Consider the following 10,174-nt stretch of genomic DNA (forward strand, 5'->3'; position numbering starts at 1 on the left):
AACCAATACTAACACAATAAGACCTTCTGGGACCTCACCGGCCTTGAGGGTGTGTAGCTACCTGAACACAATACTAACACAATAAGACCTTCTACTGGGACCTCACCTGGGCCTTGAGGTGTGTAGCTACCCTTGAACACAATACTAACTCAATAAGACCTTCTACTGGGACCTCACCTGGGCCTTGAGGTGTGTAGCTACCCTTGAACACAATACTAACACAATAAGACCTCCTGACTGGGACCTCACCTGGGCCTTGAGGTGTGTAGCTAACCTTGAACACAATACTAACTCAATAAGACTTCCTGCGGACTTCACCTTGGGCCTTGAGGTGTGTAGCTACCTTGAACACAATACTAACACAATAAGACCTTCTACTGGACCTCACCTGGGCCTTGAGGTGTGTACTACCTTGAACACAATCTAATATTAGAGCCTTCTCTTGGGACCTCACCTGGGCCTTGGTGTGTAGCTAACCTTAGACACAATACTAACACAATAAGACCTTCTACTGGGACCTCACCTGGCTGAGGTGTGTAGCTAACCTTGAACACAATACTAACATCAAGACCTCCTACTGGGACCTCACCTGGGCTGAGGTGTGTAGCTAACCTTGAACACATACAACTCAATAAGACCCTACTGGGACCTCACTGGGCCTTGAGGTGTGTAGCTAACCTTGAACACAATACTAACACAATAAGACCTTCTACTGGGACCTCACCTGGGCCTTGAGGTGTGTAGGCTACCCTTGAACACAATACTAACACAATAAGACCTCCTACTGGGACCTCAGGGCCAGGGTGTTAGCTAACCTTGAACACAATACTATCAATAAGCCTTCTACCAGGACTCTGGGCCTTGAGGTGTGTAGCTAACCTGGAACACAATACTAACACAATAAGACCATCTGGGACTCACCTGGGCGTTGGGGTGTGTAGCTACCCTTGAACACAACACTAACACAATAAGACCTCCTAGTGGGACCTCACCTGGGCCTTGAGGTGTGTAGCTACCCTTGAACACAATACTAACACAATAAGACCCTACTGGGACCTCACCTGGGCCTTGGGGTGTGTAGCTAACCTTGAACACAATACTAACTCAACAAGACCCTCCTGGGACCTCACCTGGGCCTTGAGGTGTGTGTAACCTTGAACACAATACTAACACAATAAGACCTTCACTGGGACTCACCTGGGCCTTGAGGGTGTGTAGCTACCCTTGAACACAATACCAACACAATAAGACCTTCTGCTGGACCTCACCTGGGCCTTGAGGTGTGTAGCTAACCTTGAACACAATACTAACTCAATAAGACCTTCTACTGGGACCTCACCTGGGCCTTGAGGTGTGTAGCTACCTTGAACACAATACTAACACAATAAGACCTTCTACTGGGACCTCACCTGGGCCTTGAGGTGTGTAGCTAACCTTGAACACAATAAACACAATAAGACCTTCTACTGGGACCTCACCTGGGCCTTGAGGTGTGTAGCTAACCTTGAACCTCTAACTGGGGCCCTGGGCCTGGGGTGTGGCTACCCTTGAACACAATACTAACACAATAAGACCTTCTACTGGGACCTCACCTGGGCCTTGGTGTGTAGCTAACCTTGAACACAACACTAACACAATAAGACCTTCTACTGGGACCTCACCTGGGCCTTGAGGTGTGTAGCTACCCTTGAACACAACTACTAACACAATAAGACCTTCTACTGGGACCTCACCTGGGCCTTGAGGTGTGTAGCTACCCTTGAACACAATACTAACACAATAAGACCTCCTACTGGGACCTCACCTGGGCCTTGAGGTGTGTAGCTAACCTTGAACACAATACTAACTCAATAAGACCTTCTACTGGGACCTCACCTGGGCCTTGAGGTGTGTAGCTACCTTGAACACAATACTAACTCATAAGGCCTTCTACTGGGACCTCACCTGGGCCTTGAGGTGTGGCTAACCTTGAACACAATACTAACTCAATAAGACCTTCTACTGGGACCTCACCTGGGCCTTGAGGTGTGTAGCTACCCTTGAACACAATACTAACTCACAAGACCTTCTACTGGGACCTCACCTGGCCTTGAGGTGTGTGTACCCTTGAACACAATACTAACACAAGACCTTCTACTGGGACCTCACCTGGGCCTTGAGGTGTGTAGCTCACCTTGAACACAATAATTGGCTATAATTTGTAAAAAAAAATGCAACAAAATTAATAAAAAAAGTTGGTATTCTTCTGGAGTTGCCTGTAGGTGGCGCGTGTGATGTGGCTGATGTAAACAACGGTGTGGATGATGGTGTGGATGATGGTGTGGATGACGGTGTGGATGATGGTGTGGATGACGGTGTGGATAATGATGTAGACAAGTATTTATTCTCTCTCTCTCTCTCTCTCTCTCTCTCTCTCTATTCTCTCTCCGTCACTCCCCTTCTCGCTTTATCCTTCGTTTTATTTTAGTATTGCAGGAACTTAATTTTTTTCCCGTGGGTAAAACTTCCATGTCCTATTGAGCATTTTTCCTCAACAGTACCTCCTCCTTCTACCCTCCCTCCTCCACCAGTACCCCCTACCCTCCCTCCCTCCACCAGTACCTCCTCTACCCTCCTCCCTCCACCAGTACCCCCTACCCTCCCTCCCTCCACCAGTACCCCCTACCTCCCTCCTCCACCAGTACCCCTACCTCCCTCCCTCACCAGTACCCCCTACCCTCCCTCCCTCCAGTACCCCCTACCCCTCCCTCCCTCCACCAGTACCCCCTACCCTCCTCCCTCCCCAGTACCCCCTACCCTCCTCCCACCAGTACCTCCTCCTTCTACCCTCCCTCCCTCACCAGTACCCCTACCCCACCTCCCTCCCTCCACCAGTACCTCCTCCTACCCTCCTCCCTCCACCAGTACCCCCTACCTCCCTCCCTCCACCAGTACCTCCCTCCTACCTCCCTCTCCCTCACCAGTACCTCTACCCTCCCTCCCTCCCAGTACCCCCTACCCTCCTCTCCCCCACAGTACCCCTCCTACCCTCCCTCCCCTCCACCAGTACCTACCTCCCTCCTCACAGTACCCCTACCCTCTCTCCCTCCACCAGTACCCCCCCCGTCTACCCTCCCTCCCTCCACCAGTCCACCCCCTACCCTCCCTCCCTCCACCAGTACCCCTGACCCTCCTCCCTCCACCAGTCCCCCTACCCTCCCTCCCCACCAGTACCCCCGACCCTCCCTCCCTCCCACCAGTACCCCCTACCTCCTCCCCCACCAGTACCCCTACCCCTCCCTCCACCAGTACCCCCCTACCCTCCCTCCCTCCACCAGTACCCCCTACCCTCTCTCCCTCCTGGTACCCCTACCCTCTCTCCCTCCACCAGTACCCCCCTACCCTCTCTCCCTCCACCAGTACCCCCTACCCTCTCCCTCCACACCAGTACCCCCTACCTCTCCTCCACCAGTACCCCCTACCTCTCTCCCCCCACCAGTACCCCCTACCCTCCCTCCGTACCCCCCTACCCTCTCTCCCCCCACAGTACCCCCTACCTCCCTCCCCTCCACCAGTACCTCCTTCTACCCTCCCTCCCTCCCACCAGTACCCCCTACCCCTCCCTCCCCACCAAGTACCCCTCCTCTACCCTCCCTCCCTCCACCAGTACCCCCTACCTCCTCCCTCCACCAGTACCCTACCCTCTCTCCCTCCACCAGTACCCCCACTCGTCTCCCTCCTCCTCCACCAGTACCCCCTACCCTCTCTCCCTCCACCAGTACCCCCTACCCCTCCCTCCCCCACCAGTACCCCCTACCCTCTCTCCCCCCACCAGTACCCCTACCCTCCTCTCCCTCCACCAGTGCCCCCTACCCTCTCTCCCTCCTGGTACCCCCTACCCCTCTCTCTCCCCCACCAGTACCCCCTACCCTCCTCCCCCACCAGTACCCCCTACCCTCTCTCCCCCCACCAGGTACCCCCTACCCTCTCCCTCCAGTACCCCCTACCCTCTCTCCCCCCACCCCCCCTCTCTCCCTCCCCCAGTTCCCCCTACCCTCTCTCCCCCACCAGTACCCCCTACCCTCCCTCCCCCACCAGTACCCCTACCCCTCTCTCCCCCAGTACCCCTACCCCTCTCTCCCTCCACCCATTACCCTCTCCCCCTCCTCTCCCTCCACCAGTACCCCCTACCCTCCTCCCCACCAGTACCCCCCTACCTCTCTCCCTCCACCAGTACCTCCTACCCTCTCTCCCCCACCAGTGCCCCTACCCTCTCCCTCCACCAGTACCCCTACCCTCTCTCCTCCCACCAGTCTTACCTCTCTCCTCCCCCCCACCAGTTCTTCCCCTACCCTCTCTCCCTCCACCAGTCCCCCTACCTCTCCCCCCACCAGTACCCCTACCCTCCCCTCCCCCACCACAGTGCCTCCTACCCTCTCTCCCCCACCAGTACCTCCTACCCTCTCCCTCCACCAGTACCTCCCTACCCTCTCTCCCTCCACCAGTACCCCCTACCCTCTCCCTCCCACCAGTGCCCCTACCTCTCCCTCACCAGTACCCCCTACCCTCTCTCCCCCACCAGTACCCCCTACCTCTCCCTCACCCATGCCCCTACCCCTCTCTCCCTCACCAGTACCTCCCTACCTCTCCCTCCCACTGCCCCCTACCCTCCTCCCTCCACCAGTACCCCCTCTCTCCCTCCTGTGCCTCCTCTCTCTCCCCCAGTACCTACCCTCCCTCCCCTCCCACCCAGTGCCTCCTACCCTCTCTCCCTCCACCAGTACCCCCTACCCTCTCTCCCCCACCAGTACCCCCTACCCTCTCTCCCTCCACCAGTACCTCCCCACCCTCTCTCCCCCCAGTACCTCCCTCTCTCCCCCACCCAGTACCCCCTACCCTCTCTCCTCCACCAGTACCCCCCTACCTCTCTCCCCCACCAGTGTCCCCACCCCTCTCTCCCCCCACCAGTACCCCTGCCTCTCTCCCTCCACCAGTGCCTCTACCCTCTCTCCCCTCCACCAGTACCCCCCTACCTCTCTCCCCCCACCAGTACCTCCTACCCTCTCTCCCCCACCAGTACCTCCCCTCTCTCCCTCCACGAGTGCCCCTACCCTCTCTCCCCCCACCAGTACCCCCCCACCTCTCTCCCTCCCACCAGTACCCTCTCTACCCTCTCTCCCTCCACCAGTGCCCCTACCCTCCCTCCCCCTACCCCCTCTCCCCCACCAGTACCTCCCTACCTCTCTTCCCCCACCAGTACCCCTCCTCCCTCTCCCTCCACCAGTGCCTCCTACCCCTCTCTCCCCCACCAGTACCCCCCTCTCTCCCTCCCACCAGTGCCCCCTACCCTCTCTCCCCACCAGTACCCCCTACCCTCTCCCTCCACCAGTACCCCCTACCCTCTCTCCCCCACCAGTACCCCTACCCTCTCTCCCCCACCAGTACCCCCTACCCTCTCTCCCCCACCAGTACCTCCTGCCCTCTCTCCCCCCACCAGTGCCCCCTACCCTCTCTCCCCTCCACCAGTGCCTCTACCCTCTCTCCCCCCCACCAGTCCACCCCCTACCCTCTCTCCCTCCCACCAGTACCTCCTACCCTCTCCCCCCAGTACCCCCCACCTCCCCTCCCCCACCAGTACCTCCCTACCCCTCTCTCCCCCACCAGTACACCCCTCCCCTCTCCCCCCACCAGTACCCCCTACCCTCTCTCCCCCCACCAGTACCCCTACCCTCTCTCCCCCACCAGTACCCCTACCCTCTCTCCCCCACCAGTACCCTACCCTCTCTCCCCACCAGTACCCCCTACCCTCTCTCCCCCACCAGTACCCCCTACCCTCCCTCCCCCACCCAGTACCCCTACCCTCTCTCCCTCCACCAGTACCCCTACCCTCTCCCCCCCACTGGTACCCCCCTACCCTCTCTCCCCCCACCAGTACCCCCTACCCTCTCTCCCTCCACCAGTACCCCCCTACCCTCCCTCCCCCCACCAGTACCCCCCTACCTCTCTCCCCCCCCACCAACACCCCTCTCCCCCCACCAGTACCCCCTACCCTCTCCTCCCTCCACCAGTACCCCTACCCTCCCTCCTCCAGTCCCCTACCCTCTCCCCCACCAGTGCCCCCTACCCTCTCTCCCTCCACCAGTACCCCCTACCCTCCTCCCCCACCAGTACCCCCTCCCTCTCTCCCCCACCAGTGCCCCCTACCCTCTCTCCCCCCACCAGTACCCCCCTACCCTCCCTCCCCTCCACCAGTAGCCCCTATCCTCCCTCCCTCCACCAGTACCCTCCTACCCTCCCTCCCCCCACCAGTACCCCCTACCCCTCCCTCCCTCCACCAGTACCCCCTACCCTCCCTCCCTCCAGTGCCCCCCTACCTCCTCCCTCCACCAGTACCCCCTACCCTCCCCCTCCCTCCACCAGTAGCCCCTATCCTCCCTCCCCTCCCTCCCACCAGTACCCCTACCCTCCCTCCCTCCACCAGTACCTCCTCCTACCCTCCCTCCCTCACCAGTAGCCCCTATCCTCCCTCCCTCCACCAGTACCCTCTACCTCCCTCCCCCCACCAGTACCCCCCTACCCTCCTCCCCCCCACCAGTACCCCCTACCTCCCCTCCCTCCACAGTACCTCCTCCTACCCTCCCCTCCCTCCACCAGTAGCCCCTATCCTCCCTCCCTCCCACCAGTACCCTCTTTACCCTCCCTCTCCCCCCACCAGTACCCCTACCCTCCTCCCCCACCAGTGCCCCTACCCTCCCTCCCTCCACCAGTACCCCTACCACAATCTACCTACACCTGTACCTACCACAATCTACCATTTACCTGTACCTACCACAATCTACCACCATTTACCAGAGAGAGAGTGTGTGACCTGATATAACACGTCTAGGAAGCTAGTTTGTTTTCTTTGTCACCTTAGTAATTGTGTGGTGGTGGTGGTTCATGTAGTTGTTGTGGTGGTAGTTGTTATTGTTGAGGTAGTAGTGGTGGTGGTGGTGATGATGGTGATAGTGGTGGTTATTGTTGTTGTGATGGTGGTGTGGTGGTGGTTGTTGTTGTGGTGGTAGTGGTGGTAGTTGTCTAGTAGTGGTGGTGGAGTAGTGTTGTTGTAGTAGTGGTAGTGGTAGTGAGTAGTAGTGGTAGTAGTTGTTATTAGTAGTGGTGGTGGTAGTTATTATTGTGATGGTGGTGGTATTTATTTTATGGTGGTAGTGTGAATAATTTTATTGTGATAGTAGTGGTATTTTATTATGTGGTAGTGGTGTTTTATTTAGTGTTTATTATTATTGTGGTAATTTGTTTATTTAGTGTGTATTAATAGTAGTAGTAGTAGTAATAATAATAGTAGTAGTAGTGGGATAAGGTAGGGGTTAGATCAGGTTAGCTTCCCCCACACAATGTTCTCAATTCACACAACTTTACAAATCAAATTTTATTCAGATCAAAATATTACAGTAAAATAATTTCATATTTCCATAACAAATTACATTCTTATTCGTGTTTTTTTGAAAGACTTTGTTCCTAGGCATTAAGTGCTCTGTCTGACACACTCACACACACACACACACACACACACGCCTCACTCTCACACGCACTCACGCACTCACTCACACACACAGAAAATGTTCCAATATTTTCCTACAATAAAATCATTACAATTTCTATACAATATATTATGTGCTTGGTTTTGTTTACATGTGACTCTATGGTTTTGTATATGGGGCTTTAAAACACCTGTGACAGTGTGTAAACAGATTGTCTCGCACATGTGACCCCTAGTTTGTATATGCTTTAAAACACCTGTGACAGTGTGTAAACAGATTGTCTCCACACATGTGACCCCTAGTTTGTATATCGGCTTAAAACACCTGTGACACTGTGTAAACAGATTGTCTCGCTTACATGTGACTCTAGTTTGTGTTTTGCAATTTTGACACCAAACGACTACAAACCACACCCCCCTCGTTAACACACATATGACCTTGCTTGCCCATACACGACCTAGCTTGTACCTGGGTCACTGTGGCATCTAGACTACAAATAATTAAACAAATGCCCTGTCGTTAACACACACGACCTGGTTTGTACTTATTTCTTGTGTTTGGGAATAAAAATTGACAGAATAGAATTAAAAATCTCTAAGGATAAATTTAAAAAAAAAATGCCTAACCTTCAACCTCCGCTAACCTAACCCACCCTTGCCTAGCCTAACCTAACCCACCCTTGCCTAGCCTAACCTAACCCACCCTTGCCTAGCCTAACCCTAACCCTTGCTGGCCCTAACCTAACCACCCTTGCCCTAGCCTAACCTAACCCACCCTTGCCCTAGCCTAACCTGACTCCACCCCTTGTCTAGCCTAACCTAACCCACCCTTGCCTAGCCTAACCTAACCCCACCTTGCCTAGCCCTAGCTCTAACCCACCCTTGCCTAGCTAACCTAACCCACCCCTTGCCTAGCCCTAACCTAACCCCACCTTGCCTAGCCTAACCCTAACCCACCCTTGCCTAGCCTAACCTAACCCACCCTTGCCTGGCCTAACCCTAACCCACCCTTGCCTAGCTAACCTAACTTCCTTGCCCTAGCCCTAACCTAACCCACCCTGCCTAGCCCTAACCTAACCCACCCTTGCCTGTAGCCTAACCCTAACCCACCCTTGCCTAGCCTAACCTAACCCACCCTTGCTTCAACCTAACCCACCTTGCCTAGCCCTAACCTAACCCACCCTTGCCCTAGCCTAACCTAACCCACCCTTGCCTGGCCCTAACCCCACCTTGCCTGGCCCTAACCTAACCCACCCTTGCCTAGCCCTGGCCTAACCCCACCTTGCCTAGCCTAACCTAACCCACCCTTGCCTGCCTAGCCTAACCCCACCCCCTTGCCTAGGCCTAACCTAACCCACCCCTTGCCTAACCTAACCCAATCTAGTTAAAATGGACAGTGAATATTATGGATCATACCTTTGCATGCGCAGATTGAACCTTTGTCTCATAGGTAGAAAGTGCTTATGACACACCCTGTACAGTATATAATGACCTATGACACACCCTGTACAGTATATATGACCTACTGACTTTACCCTGTACAGTATATGACCTATGACACACCCTGTACAGTATATATGACCTATGACACACCCTGTACAGTATATATGACCTATGACACACCCTGTACAGTATATATGACCTATGACACACCCTGTGCAGTATATATGACCTATGACACACCCTGTACAGTATATGCTTCATGCACACCCTGTACAGTATATACTTGACCTATGACACACCCTGTTACGGTATATATGACCTATGACACACCCTGTACAGTATATATGACCTATGACACACCCTGTACAGTATATATGACCTATGACTTTCCCTGTACAGTATATATGACCTATGACACACCCTGTACAGTATATATGACCTATGACACACCTGAACAGTATATATGACCTACTGACACCCTGTACAGTATATATGACCTATGACACACCCTGTACAGTATATATGACCTATGACACACCCTGTACAGTATATATGACATTGACACACCCCTGTACAGTATATATGACCTTGACACACCCTGTGCAGTATATGTGACCTATGACACACCCTGTACAGTATATATGACCTATGACACACCCTGTACAGTATATGTGACCTGACACACCCCTTACAGTATATATGACCTGTGACACACCCTGTACAGTATATATGACCTATGACACACCCTGTACAGTATATATGACCTATGACACACCCTGCTACAGTATATATGACCTATGACACACCCTGTGCAGTACATATGACCTATGACACATCCTGTACAGTATATGTGACTTATGACACACCTGTACAGTATATATGACCTATGACACATCCTGTACAGTATATGACCTATGACACACCTGAACAGTATATGACCTATGACACACCCTGTACAGTATATATGACCTATGACACACCCTGTACAGTATATATGACCTATGACACACCCTGTACAGTATATATGACCTATGACACACCCTGTACAGTATATGACCCTATGACACACCCTGTACAGTATATAATGACCTATGACACACCCTGTACAGTATATAATGACCTATGACACACTCTGTACAGTATATATGACCTATGACACACCTGTACAGTATATATGACCTATGACACCCTGTACAGTATATATGACCTATG

The sequence above is a fragment of the Homarus americanus genome, unplaced genomic scaffold, assembly GCF_018991925.1.
Source record: "Homarus americanus isolate GMGI-L3 unplaced genomic scaffold, GMGI_Hamer_2.0 scaffold28874, whole genome shotgun sequence".
Classification (NCBI taxonomy): domain Eukaryota; kingdom Metazoa; phylum Arthropoda; class Malacostraca; order Decapoda; family Nephropidae; genus Homarus; species Homarus americanus.